Here is a 15,242-nt window from a genome sequence, read left to right as displayed (position 1 = left end):
GTGCTTCAGTTTCCCCAGAAGCAGGAAGGTGCCCCGTGTGAGACTAGGAAGAGATGGGCCATTACAGGAAGGAACCCTTGAGGAGCCCAAACCAAGAGGAAAGCAGCTGGTATTACCAAAGACAAGCAAGCAGAAGCGATACTTGTCTGAAGCGATACCTCCAATGCTGCAATGACTTCCACACTACCAATGTGAGTCATCGAAAACCATGGATATATTTTGCACAGAAATATTTAATTTTATGATGAAGTTAATATAATTCAAGTTAGGGAAAGAGATTTGAAAACTGGTTAAACAGGTTTTAGAATTAAACCTAACTTTAAATTCCACCTTATCTTTAATAGCTGAGTGACACAAAAGGTCTTCAACTACCTTTTAGTCTCAGTACCCTCATCTTGCAAATGAGGAAAACATCTACCTAAGAGTTTACAAGTACTGAATGTGACAATAAATTAACATCTTTAATCAAAAAAAAAAAAAAAAGAAAGAAAACAAAGATCGTTGTTAGTATTAATGGAAAAGAAGACTATGTGCACAAACCACCTATTACCACAACTTCTAAGGAACCGCACAGAACCTAATCACTTCAGAATTTTCCTATCCACCAAGTATAAAAATACTGGGAAGCCTTTCTGTCCTGCCAAAATTCACTAAAAAGACAGGATAAAGTTAAATTATACATTAGAAGACAACCAAGACTTTAAAAGTCAAACACATCCGTTTTCATCTTAACTGTAGTAGAAACTAAGAGGAAAAAAATAAAGTGAAACATTTCCAGAATTACTTTAGAGAGCTTTGGGAGGGGGCATACCTAGGAACTGACACCTAGAGACTAACACACTATGACTGATCTATGTCCCAGCTCTAGTAATGCTTCCATTATAAAACAAATTAAAGGTTAAGTGGAGGTTACAGAAAACATTTTTGATCTCTGTGAAAGAAAAAAATTTAACCAATCACAGCCGTCCAATCAGGGAGTAGACTGCTCTAGATGACCACAAACGGCATAGTGGTGGCAAACCTGTGCACGCGTGCCGCAGCTGGCTGTACCACTGAAAGCTCTGTTAGCGTCTTTCTTTTAATGTATGAGTTGTTTTTCTCTAAATTAAAACCTCAGCATTCAGGTTTAATTGCAGTGTTGGCACTTTGCAATAAATAAGTGGGTTTTGGGTTACAGTTTGGACACGAGGTCTCTAAAAGGTTCACCATCACTGTGCTAGGGATTAGGTACAAGAGATGCCAATATTAGAGATCTATTGCAATGAGACAGTCTGTGAAAGACACTCAAGTCAGGAAACCTGCAAAAAGTAAAACACTGGATGATCTAACCTTCTAAAAAGTCCCTTCCAATGCTAAGGTTCTTAAGTCCTAACACTGCAATACCCAATCAACTCTCGGAAAAGACAAATTTGCCACTCAATTCACATATGAGACAAATAGAATTAATGGATTATTGGATTCTGAAGAATGTCCTGTTGCTTATTTTTAGCTCCATGGTTGTTCTGCTCATCACCTATTCAATCTAAATCCATAAACATTCATTGACTTCTAGAAATCTATTCCAAAGACACAAATTTAATGAAGATTTATATACCAAGATGGGTGCATGTATGCATGTATTTGTTTGATTTTTTAATTTTAAAAATAAAAGGAGGAAAACATTAACAGACAACCTTTTACAAAATAGCAAAAGAACAGTACAAACAATACAGAGTTACAAACAAAGTGGTAGGAAATTAATAATGCTTGTTGTATTACATATTGATATCTTCAAAGTGATTTCTCATGAAAACAGAGACATGCAATACTGATCAATCAAGGACTCATTAACAGTTTCTTTCAGCAAAGAAATAGAAGACAGTAGAACAACTATGTTAACTATCCTGTATATACATACATACAAAATTTCTCCTTCTTTCCCTTCTCTTTTCCCATATCCCAGTTGCCCTTTACCCTTGAGTGTTTTCCTATCATTTCACAATGTCTATCATCCCTCTGAGTTTTTATTAACTCTTTCAGGTTTTACACTAGTGAGACAATGCGGTGCTTGCACATGCAGGTCTGATTTACACTAAAGCTATTGGAAGAGAAAGTAGGTAAAATCTTGAAGACATAGGGGTATGTCTTCAAAAAGAAAACCCACAAACTGGGAAAAAATTTTAGCTGACTGTCCCTCAGACAAAGGGCTTCTATCTAGAACATATAAAGAATTTAAAAATATCAGCCCCCTCCAAATTCAAATACCCAATCCAAAAATGGGCAGCTGAGATGAACACACATTTCTCAGATCATGAAATACAAATGGCAAATAAATACATGAGAAAATGTTGAACATCATTAGTCATTCGAGAAATGCAAATTAAAACAACACTGAGATTCCACCTTACCCCAGTAAGAATGGCTAGCATTAAGAAATCAACCAATAACAAATGCTGGCGAGGCTGTGGAGAAATAGGAACTCTTCTCCACTGCTGGTGGGAATGCAGACTGGTGAAACCACTGTGGAAATCAGTTTGGAGATTCCTCAGCAAACTAGGACTAGAGGTCCCATTCAACCCAGCTATTCCCCTTCTGGGTATTTTCCCAGAAGATCTATCTGCATGTTCATATCACAGTGATGTACATGCACCCATGTTCATAGCAGCACAATTTGTAATTGCTAAATTGTGGAAGCAACCCAAATGTCCATCCACCGAGGACTGGATAAGAAAATTGTGGTACTTTTATATAATGGAATATTACTCAGCTATAAAGAAAGATAAACTCAAGGCTTTTATAGGTGAATGGTCACAACTAGAGACCATACTCATAAGGTCTGTTTGAGACAGGGTCTCATCTTACTAAATTGCCCAGGCTGGGTTGAAACTTATGATCCTCATGCTGCAGCCTCCCAGACAAGTGTGCGCCATCACACCCAGCTTCTACCAAGCATTTTTTTTTAACTTAAGTATTATTTCCTCCAAAATCCTCCAGTAAGAGAATGAATGATTAAGCACATTTAGACAAATGTTATACAGCTATCAAAGTAGTATTTTTAAATAATATCTAATATGAGAAATGTACTAATATAATGTTAAGTGAAATTGTAACATAAAAAGCAAATTCAGTATGATTTTAATTGTAAAGTAAATGAATGCCTAATACATACACGAACTAGAAGGAAATATGCAGCAAAATGTTAACTGCTATGTCTGTGTGCTAGAATTTTTAATGACTATAATTCTTTTATGCAAATGCTTTAAGAAATATATTCATTTTCTGATTTTAAAAAATGAGCAAACAAGCAATGCTACATTATGTTGGATTTGTAACTGAGAAAGTAAAACAATTTCTTGAAAGGGGGGAAGTCTGGTATAAAAAAATCAAGTTTGCATTTGATCCTATGTTTGAGATGGTTGCTAAGCACGCTGCTGCCTTTAAATTAATCAGTAAACAAGCAACAGCTGGGACAATATCCAGTTTTATTGAGGATGTAGAACAACAGAAACTCTCATACCTAGTTAGTAAGGATATAAATCAGCACAATCACTTTGCAGAGTAAATTCATTGCAGCTAATAAAACTGGTAATTCATGTACCCTACTAAACTGCAATTTATTCCTAGTTACATACCCTAGAGAAAATTATTATATGTGGGCAAAATGAGCTATATATAGGTTTACATTTCAAAACTGTTTAATAGTCAACAACTGGAAACAACCCAAATCTTTGTTAATAGAATAATATAAACACACTGTGAAATATTCATTCAATGGAATACTATATAGTAGTGAAAATAAATAAGGCGTAATACTATATAGTAGTGAAAATAAACAACCCAAACCTTTGTTAACAGAATAATATAAAGACGCTGAAATATTCATTCAATGGGATACTATTTAGTAGTGAAAATAAACAAGGCACACATCAACCAATCACAGCCGTCCAATCAGGGAGTAGACTGCTCTAGATGACCACAAACGGCATAGTCAACAAACCTCAAAAATGCAAGTAAAAAGAAAGTTGGAGATTTATAAAGGAAACAGATAATGGGAGGTAATTCATGTAAAGTTAACACAAATGAAAGAATATTATGAACTGTTTAAAAATGCACCTTCATATTTAACTGGATATTGGTAATTTCACTCTTTATGGGACAGGGAGGGGAAGGGGGAGGGTGAAAGGGAGGGAGAGGGAGAAAGAGGAGAAGGGAGTGTGAAGGGGAGGGAGAGGGAGAAGAGGAAAGGGGGACAAGGAAAGGGATAGGGAAAGAGGGAAAGAGGGAGAGAGGGAGAGAGGGATAGAGGGACAGAGGGAAAGAAGGAGAGAGGGAGAGAAGAGAGAGGGAGAGGGAGAAAGGAAGAGAGGGACAGAGGGACAGAGGGAGAAAGGGAGAGGGAGAAAAGAGAACTACTGCTCAGTAATACTGTAAAATGCATACTGTTTTTAGTCTCCCTCCCTTCCCACACCTGCATCCCCTTAGAGATGGTTTGGAAGAATAAGGCTCTCCTGACTTGTCACTGAGATGTAGTAGCTGGGGGAAGCTAATCAGTTCCAATACTCTCACAATGCCACATGATGAAGACTGGCCAATTCAAAGTGCCAGTAGTATCCCTAACCTTCTTACCCACTCCTATTATGAAATGCTGGACTACATTCATTTAGCCTAATAATTTCAGCTAAGTTCAGTAAATATTTGGCTAACTTTGATATTTTCTGGCTTTTTGGGAATATGCACAATCAACCACCTGAATTTGGCTGCCCAAATTCCCCAAACTGTATCAAACTCTGGGACGCACTCCACACAGCTTGCAGTACTACCTGGTCCTGGTGTTCGAAAACGCTACATAAAAATGACTGTAGTTCAAGTTTGATAGCAGTGTGTTTCAGAGACTTCTTCACTTACACCTAACGAGCACTGTACTGAGCCAAAAGACCTACAGGGGCCATTCTGCCTTGAAAACAAGTCAAGGCGGTTACACAACCCTCCGCAGGGATCTGTGCACAACAGCCCTCCAAGGGAGGAAGAGGGAGAGGAGCCGGGAAAATAGCTCCCCACTTCATCAGTTCATGTTCTAGCCCAGATTCCTCCAGATAAAACAAGCATGGCTTTTGTATTGTATTAATTATTTCTGTAACAAGCAACTCATTCTCATGTCCCTTTTCCGGCTTATTTTGTCCCCATGATTCTTTATCCTTTGCCTGCAATCTCTCCTCCCCACCATGTTGTACTGTTTGTATGGAAAAAGACAAAAAAAAAAAAAAAAAAAAAGAGTTGCCTCTTGCCAAGTGTGACATCAACTCATTCTTATTTAGTGATGTCCAGCAAGAACTTGCTCTCCCAAAACGTTTGTTCAGTTCTGAAACAACAAGATGACTAACTGCACTCTGCCTTCCCTGCCACTTGTTTTTGATGCACTCACGTAGCTTCTGAAACAAATGCCACACCTCATGTCTACGACCCGAAGCCTTCCACACACACAGCTCTTTCCAAATACTTTTGGCAAGACAAAGCAATGCCCCTGAGTTACTAAGAGAGGAGACCGATAACATGATAACAGTATAACTTGGTAATTTTAACTTCTCTGAAGATATCTCTGCTTCTAGTAACAAGTAAGAGATAAAGTTATTAAAGAAAATGCAAGCCTAAAATTCTCTTCCTAACTTGTGTTGCTTATGAGGGGAAAAAATGAAAAGAAATAAAATAACAAGACAGACATATAACACTACTTCAGACTTAACACTTTGGCAAGACATTACTTAATGAATACTCTGGAAAGCCAACCATTTTATTCTACACACAAAATAAGCTAAAATTCACAATTATTTTCAAATCATTTACTGGAAAAATTGGTACTAGCATTCTTAAAATGTGTTTAACTATGATGGAACTATCCAACTGTGTGAGGTACTAATCCCCTTGAAAGTCTTCTTTAAAGCACTTTCTATTCCATTCCTCTGCTAATTAAAAATATAGAAGTGGAAACAGTATTATTTGACAGTTCTTCTTTCACGAAACAAGAGTAACAAACCTGACTTAATCATCAGAAAGCAAAAAGAAACTAGCTCTAGTGTGAGCTGTTCTAGGCACTACTGCCAATTCTGTCACATTCCAGCAACTGCAGACCAGAACGGCCCTAAGGAACCTAATCCTATACAAAAAAGTTCTGAGTCAGCACCAGCATATTCCTGGTTGACTCTCTAGGATGTCAAGATATTTTGGGGTTTCCAGTGTTACTCTAGAGGAGTCAGTTTAGATCCAACTAACACCCACTAGAAATGTTTGAAGAAGGGCCACTCAGAGATCAGAAGCCTTTAAAGCTTGCTATTTGGTATTCCAAAGTTCTCAGAGATTCAAAGATTTTACAGAGGAAGGAGGATTGTAAATTCAAGGCCAGCCTGGGCAACACAGTGAGGTCAAGGCCTGGACTACATAGCCAGGACTGTCTCAAAAAAAAAAAAAAAGAAAATTCAAAGTTCCAAATAAACCAGAGAAGTACAGCAAGAAAACATATCTTCCTGTGGAACTACAACTATTAACAACAATAAATCCCCTTGGAGATTAGCTAATGATAGAACAAACGTTTAATATGAGTGAAGCAAAGGGTCTCATGCCTACTATCAACAAAATTTAGATTAAAATCCAAAACTTCTGTAGAGAAAAAAAAGAAAATTATAGGTCTATGCTGCTGCTGCTGCTGGTGTGTGTATGTGTGTGTGTGTTCAATTAGCCTGAAAAAGACAAAGGAAAAGGTTTTGAAAGTTATAATTATAGAAAATTGCCCAGGTGACTTCATCCCACCCGCATGCTTTTGATTTTCAAAAAGTAAAATGATGAGAATTTTTTAAATTAGAGTTCCAGGAAAATTGAGGCTGTTTAACACAGGCTTCACATGCTCAGTTAAGAGCATTATTTGATCAACATAAAGGTTAATGGCTTCTAAGTGAAGGTAGCAATTTCCAAGATGAGTACCGTAAATTCATATTAGTATCACTCTTAGTTTAAAGACTCAAGCCCAGAAGGATGATTTTTTTCCTCAGCATTAACAGTAAAAGGAAAGTACAAAGACTCATAATCCCCTACTTCTACCCAAAAGTTTTAGTTTGCCTTTCACAAAAACATTATGTCTGTGCTAGGCACATCAACGTAGAGGCAACTGCTATGACCACAGACTACATTCAATGAACTCAGGGCAAAATCAACTCAAGAAAACAGCATATGTGAAAGATACCTACCATCCCTTCCCTATTACTCTCCCCACCCTCCTAAGAGTTCTCTTCCGTGACTACAAAGCTGCAGGGCAGAGGGCACTCAGTGTGCACCGCTGAAATTACTCCTACCAGCTGTGGTTCTACAGGGCCAATTTAAGAAATTACTCTCTTTTCCAATTTTGCCATTACAGTACTCTGCTCTCCCCAGCCAAGGAACTCTATAGCTATTCTCTTTTTCCTCTACTTTCTGTGCCAAATCTGTCAAATCCTCTCATTTCTTCCTTGAGAATCTCTCTCATATTTGCTTCTCCTTCCACTCCTCCCAGCATTGCACAGACTTTAATCAGGTCATCACTAGAAAACTACAAAAGCCTCCTAACTGGTTTGTGCGTCTCTGGCTACTGTCACATTAATCAAAAAACTACACCTTCCAACATGTCAATACCATGCTATTACAACAAATAAAGCTACAACAGGAGTTGTAGTACTGTATTATCGTATTACCTCCAAATTCCTTTTTCTAGCCTTAAGGAGCCTCCATAATCTCACCTCAATCTAATTTTCTGATCTTACTTATTTCTCCTTAGGATGCATCCTTTTTTTTGGTCAAGCAATTATCTCACTGACTCAACCTTCCCCCGCCACCTCCAACTGCAGCATATTCAGGTCCCTTTGCTCACACGTTCCTGTTTAGGAATTCCTTCCTCTGCTCTACAACCCAAGCTAACATACCCTACTAAAATCCTATCTACCCTTTCAGGCTCAGCTCAATTAGTTCCTCTGCATAGCTGTCTCTGTAACTGTGGTCCACCTCATCCAGTGCAGTGAAAACAGTGTGGCCTCTAGGATACAAAGACTTGAGTTGAAATGTCTTTAGAAGTTGAGCAAGTTTTCTGAACTCTGGAGCTCATTATAGATTACGATGAGGATGATGTTAATATCTCCTCCTCAGGATCATTTTGAAGATTAAGAAAATCTTACATAAAGAGCAATTAGAGTAGCAGCTGGCATAGGGTAAACAACAAATGGTAGGTATTACGTAAGTGGTAGGTGTAACAATATCTTATGAATGCTGTGCTTGTAAATTCTAGGCTTTAAATTAATTCTCTACTAGCTGTAGAATTCCTCAAGAGCAAAAATCATGTCACATTCAGTTGCATCCTACTTATTTAATAATTTCAACTCCTTTATGTCTATATATTTTAGACAGTAAGGGAGGTGACAGAAAAACTACAAAAAGATAATATACTCACTGTGCAGCACAAAATTATAATCAAGCCCAGTAACTAAAACTTCTGTTCTAACAAGGGTATTAATTCTGAGACAAAGCAGTGTTAATGTACATAAATAAAGTCAAATGATGGTGGTCTAAAGCCAATGATCATAACTGTTGAAAGAAAGAATTTTTGCATACAACAATTATGAGTCTCAATACAGCCAAATATATACCTCATAAGTCACACTGCTCACAAAAATTAATCCTCCCAACAGTCTTCTGAGATAGGTACTATATGGATGAAGAAAATGGGGATACAAGAGGTTAAGTGACTTGTCCAAACTAATATGGCCAATGTATTAACATTTTTCACTCCTGAACTCCAAAGTCTGCTCTTCTCCTATCATGCCATGTTGCCCCCCAACCCCGTTTATGAACTGCAGGAATTAACTCTAAATTATGAAGGATAATCATTCCAATTCTGCTTAACCATTTCTAGAAATGAGAGTTTACTACTATTATGACTGAAAAGTGGACTCCCAAAGTCTCAGCACTGGTCCACTGATGAGCTCACAGCTGAATGGGCCCAACTGGAGGAGGCAACACTGAGGAAATCCCTTTGAAGGGTGTGTCTCCTCTGCTGACACTTCCTTGCTCTCCCTCAGCTTCCTGGCTGCCCCGGGGGAAGCTGCTTTCCTCTGCCATGCAGTTTTTGCCTTGATGCCAGCGAACTGTGAATGAAAAGAAATCTTTTCTTCTTTAAGTAGTGTACTAATTTCGCCCCAGCAATGGAAAACTGCCTAATTACTTTGCAAGACAGCATAGGAATTATAGGCACAGGTTTTTTAGAACATTTATATCTCAGTTAAGAACCGCTGTTTAGCCAGGTGTGGTAATACATGCCTGTAGGAGGCTGAGGCAGGAGGGCTACCATAAGTTCAAGGCCAACCTGGACTACCCAGTGAGTTCAAAGCCAGCCTGAATTACATAGTGAGATCTTGTCCCCCCCCGCCAACAAACAAACAAAATAAACCCCAAAAACAAAACAAAGCAAAAAACATACCGTTTAACCACTTTCCAGCTGCAGGACATTGAACAAACCCATTTCTCTGGACAAGTTTCCTTATCTATAACTTAGGACTAAAATGTGCCCTTAAAATAAGGTTACCGTGAGAATTAAACATGAGATGCTTCATGGGAAGTTCTTAGCTCTCTGTTTGACAGACCATGACTGCTTGATAAAAATTACCAAGTAATTATTATGGAAAGTTATTTGCATCAAACCAACTCTACCTAATAACTTCTCTCTACTGGCTTCAGTTCTAATCACTGGAACTTTATAACACTGTATCTAATTCTGTATCTACTTGATAGCTGTTTAGTATTAGAATATAGTTGTGTTCCCCAAATCATCTTTTCTTCAAACTAAAACTCTAATCTGCTTGAAGTTTACTTCATGTGACAAGGTATCCAGAAAATGACCTTCAGGACTAGACATTTAAAGTATTGCTTTTAAATGTTACTATGTTTCAAATCTACCGAGATAATTTTGACCCCTGGGTCTTGCATCATGTTAGATATTCCATTCAATATTTTATCACCCACATATATGATTAATATACATCTGCCTCTCTACTGAAGGTCAATGAAAAAGTCTTTGAGTATACAGTATGCCCTTTGCTAAGTATAGCAGGAGTCAGTTATATGATGCTGAATAAAATAAAGGTCAAGATCAAAACCTTGTAGCATCCTGTGAGCTAATGGACTTATTTTGAAAACATTCAGTTTATTAAAGGCAAGACTGGCTAAAGGCAAAACAGCCCATAAATATTTGAAAAAGGAGCAAGCTCTAACGGTGCAGAGTTGGAACCAACACAGAGAATGTTGCAGTAATGCATATTTTGGTGTCATCACCCTTCTTTCCATTGCACTGCCTCCTCGCCTTCTCAGTCTGAGGATTAAACCCAGGGGATGCTGAACTACATCCCCAGCCTTGTGGTTTGGTTTGGTTTTGCTGGAGGCAGGGTCTCATTAAATTGCCCAGGCTGGCCTTGAACTTGTGATCCTCCTACCTCAGCATCCTGCATAGCTGGAATTATAGGCATGTGCCACCATAGTAAGCCTTTTCAATGGAACTACTTATTAATGAGAGGTGGGAATGGGTACAATGGAGTGACGAGACGAACAATGCTTTTTGATTAGCTAACTGCACTTAACAATGTTCTTCTACCTGAGATTTTAGCTACTTCTGTGACTTATCATTTCCAGTTTTCACTTTCTTGACAGTAAATGTGGAAGCAAAAGAGGTGTCAGACATGAACATGATCTCAGCTAGCCCAAGACACTGAGTACACCTGTGTTACTCCTTTTGCTCTGACCATATTTCTCTATTTCTAATAATCCTCTGTGCTCTTCACCTAAAAAGGCTTTACTTATCCTAGCTTTAATATAGCCTTATACTATTCACTTAAGTCCGTATCACTCTTTTATACTTGCTTTGGTTATATCTGCTTCATCCATCTTTAAGACAGTTTTAAAATTAGACATTTTGGAATACTCTCTGTACAGCCACATTGGTCACCTCAGGTACCTTACTTTTCTTTTCCTTTTTGTAATCTGTTGATTTATATAAATAAAGATGAGTCGTTACCAGTCTGGGCAAGGCCCAAGAGAATGAAAGAGATGGGTTACAGAAAAGTTACACTCCAGTGGGGTCAACTACTAGAAGGAAAATTCTTTAAAAGAAAAGATGGTATATTTTGCTTAAGCACATCTACTAGAATACAGAGTAGCCCTCACATGTTTGCTGAACAAATGAACAAGCAGAATGCTAAAGGCAAAGTGAGGAGAAGACAGTTTTCTCATCAGAAAGGCTTGGACTCTCATCCAAAGGTTTGGAAGAAGTAAAGAAAAGAATCAGATCACTTTGGCTTGGAGCTCCTTGAGGTTCTTGTGTCCAGTGAAGGACTGCATACTCATATCTGGCAGCAAGCAAACATTCTGAGGAGGAATCACATAACTTGAAGGAGACTTAAGAAAGATCCCCAAAGGTGTACAAAACTAGAGACTGGGGATAGAGCTCAGTGATAGAGTGTGTGCTTAGCAATGTGTGAGGCCCTGGACTCTAATCCCCAGAACCAAAGGAAAAAAAAACTAATTACAATTTTAAATGTGCATTAAAAATAAATTTATTAGCATGAGCCTAAGGAAAAAAACTCTGGCCAGAGATAGCTAATCTTTCTACATACTTTCTAAATGAACTCACAGCATTTGCCTCAATAACCTGTGTCCTATCACCACGCTGGGATGACTGAGACTCAATGAGTGTTACCAAAGTAAAAGTAGGGAGAAAATGAGGCCAAAATAAATAGGCCCCAGTACAGTTCCTTGCCAGAACTCACTACAAGTCAGAGGAGGACTGGCTTCAACTACTGCTAAAAGAATGGTGTAGTTGTCTAACCGAGGGGAGTTACACTCATATCTGGGAGCATTTTTTTTCCATTTCCATCTAATGTTTTTAATGTGTGGAGCTGCACTGATATTCTGTTTCAATCTCTTCCAGTATACAGCCAGGAAACGGGAAGAACGGCAGAAAGATAAAGCCTATCTGGCCACAATGTCAACATTAGCCTTTCTCTGGCCCTCTGACCAGATTCTCAGATGGCTCTTACCTTTTTGTAAATGTATCTCCCTTGTGAGTCTGGTTTCCTTTTATTAATTATTGATGCTCTGACCTGTTTTCCCTTATTGCATAATTATGGAACACTGCCTGACACAGTGGTTTTACTTATCTACTACTGCTCAATGACCACATCCAAAAGAAAACAGTGGACGTCACGATGAGATTCATTTTACCTTCTTTATTTACAAATATATTTCCTTTGATTTTGGATAATAACCATCCTAACTAGCAGTTCATCTTCACTGATTTCAGGTAGGCTAAATTAAGAGTAGAAATGACCCTGCCATCCAATTTGAGGTTTGGGGAAAGTCCTAAAATAGAATTTTTACTCTTCCATGGTGTGATTTTTCTAGTCACTGTCACTCTATGTCTGAGTAGTGTGCTCGACAATGAGGTTTAAAGTCTCAGGAAAAAACCGCTTAATATTTTATTTAAGCACTGTGGGTAATAAACACCCATAGTAATAACATATAGGATACGGCAGCAAACACTGCAGAATAAAATAGTGCTGATAGTAAGATACCAAATGGAGTATCAATAAATATAATAATAAGCATTACCTTACTCTAACTACATACAAGGGATGATCAAAATATATGGCGAATGTTTGAAGTCCTTTGTTGCATTAAAAAGTCAGATACATTTGCTTTTAGTTCCAGTATGTCAACAGAATGGATTATTTTCTGTACTGAATATTTATTTTATCCTCTTAAATGTATTCCTTAAAGTTTCTTAGAACTCATTTAGAATTCAGAGTTCTAGCCAGATCCCAGCACTTAAGAGGCTAAAGCAGCAGACTCATACCTAGACTATTCTGTGCATTTCTGGGGGGTCACATTTTAAAAAGGCAAACATGCAGTATGTTTAGGTTTCAGATCAGAGGGCTGAGTGACAAACTAATCTTGTTAGCAGCTAAAACTGTTATCCTGGAGAAGAAATTACTCTATCACTTTCACATGAGTACATATTGCTTTTAAATGATGAGTAAAAGACATTTTCATTTTGGAGGTAAAAAAATTTTCAATAACATCCAGTGTTGAAAAGGATATTACGAAACTGAAACACTATAAATTGGTTTATTAAATCTCTTGAAAAGCAATCTGGTCATACACTGTAACTATCACAAAACTTGTTATAGTGGCTTTACTTGTGATCACCAAATACTGCAAACAATCCAAACCTTCTCCAATGGTAAATGTAAAGACAAACTCTGGTATGTCCATAAAATGAAACACTGATCAGCAATAAAAAGGAACAAACTACTGATACAAATACATGGATGAATCTTGACTGCATTATTCTAAGAAGCCAGGCACAGAAGGATACGTAACATATGATTCCACTTTTATGGCATTCCAGGAAAGGCAAAACTATAGGGACAGAACACGGATCATCGGTAGCTGAGGTGAGGTATGAAACTCACTAGAGTAGTGCAAAGGAGTTCTGGGGAATGATAAAATTCTTTTATATCTTGGTGGTTAGGGTAACTACACAACTCTATGGATCTGCCACTCACAGAAATATATATTAAATGGGTGAATTTTACTGTATTTAGACCTTAAATTTTTAAAAAGAGAATAGATAAAAAACCTTGACAAAGAGAAGTATGACAAAAACCTTGACAAAGGTTTGACAAAGAGAAGTATGACCAAGAGAAATACCTTATGTACAGAGGAACAAAAGAATTATCTTCTAAAAATTAAAAATAAGGATTTCATCAGACCAAGAAAAAGGAAAAACTTCATTACAAGCAGATTTATAACATAAAAATATAAAAGGAAGATCTTCAGGAAGAAGGAATAGGATATCAAACAAAAACCTGGATCTATCTAAAGAAATGAAAGTCTCCAGAAATAGTTGAAAGGCAAGTAAGTGTAAGATACCTTTTTCTTATTTTTAGTCGCTCTGAATAATTCATTGTCTAAATGGGAGGGGGGATAACAAAGCACAGCATAAAGGCCAAATCTCATTCATTTCCTGTTTTTGTAAGTTAAGTTACACTGGAACACAGTAACATTCATTCTTTCATGTATCTTCTATAGCTGCCTTCTGCTGAAACAGGAGTTGAGGAGTTGTAACAAAGGCCAGATGGCTTACAAAGCCTAAAATACTATCAGGCCTTTTACAAAAAAAGTTTACCAACTCCTGGTGGAAAGCAATAATAGCAGCAATGTACCACTGGCTTATAGCATATGCAAAAGAAAATGCATAACAATAGCACAAAAGCTGATGAAATTGAAGTACACAGTAAATACTATACATGAAGTGGTTACTTAAGACATATACTATAAATCCTACAATGACCACTAAAATGTTCAACATGTAAATAATGAGCGAGTAATGGAGATGAACACTGAATCATAAAAAGACAACCCTAAAGCAGTAAAAGGGGGAAAAAAGGAATAAAGAACAAGGACAAACAGAAAATAATTTTTAAAAAGGAAGACGTATCAACCAATTGAAATTATTTTAAATCTAAGAGTACTAAAGACTCCATTTAATCACTTTGTTTGTAACTCTGTATTGTCTGTACTGTTCTTTTACTATTTTGTAAAAGCTTGTCTGTCTGTTAATGTTTTCCTCCTTTTATTTTTAAAATTAAAAAAAGACATCATTTAAAAACAGATTTTCAACCTATATATAAAAGCAAAACTCAGGTAGAGGTGTATCCTGGTATACGCTTTGTTTGAGGCCCTGGGTTTAATACCCACCACCAACAAATGGGGGGTGGCGGGGGGGTGGTGGGAGCAAGACTCAACTAAATGCTGGCTAAAAAGAAATCTACCTTTAACATAAACACAAAGCTAGATTAAAAGCAAATGGATGTGACAGATCTGACATCACTAGATCCAAGTGAAAAGACTAACAAAAAATGACTTAGAAAGATAAAAACTTCCCTCTCCAGAAGTATAAAGCTGGAGAGACTTTATAAAAAAATAGCCATTTAAGTCCAGGAAATCAATAACCTAGGAAAAGGTTATGTATTTAAAAACAGCTAAATTTAGGCTGGACATGGTGATGCATACCTGTAATCCCAGCACTCCAGAGACTGAGGCAGTAAGATCAGTGTGAGTTTGAGGCCAGCATGGGCTACAAAATGAGTTCAAGGTCAGCCTGAACTACTACATAGTGAAACACTGCCTCAAAAAGACAA

General features: G+C 37.5%; 1 protein-coding gene across 3 annotated transcripts in view; it reads right to left on the bottom strand.

The window, feature by feature from the left end:
* The window catches only part of Borcs5 (BLOC-1 related complex subunit 5), an 89,613-nt gene that overhangs the window by 47,972 nt on the left and 26,399 nt on the right, over positions 1-15,242 (bottom strand). The window lies entirely within an intron of this gene.

Source organism: Chinchilla lanigera, unplaced genomic scaffold (assembly GCF_000276665.1).
Source record: "Chinchilla lanigera isolate Chin_1 unplaced genomic scaffold, ChiLan1.0 scaffold00012, whole genome shotgun sequence".
NCBI lineage: Eukaryota > Metazoa > Chordata > Mammalia > Rodentia > Chinchillidae > Chinchilla > Chinchilla lanigera.
The sequence above is the reverse complement of the archived record's forward strand: the minus strand, read 5'-3'. Positions and strand labels throughout refer to the sequence as shown.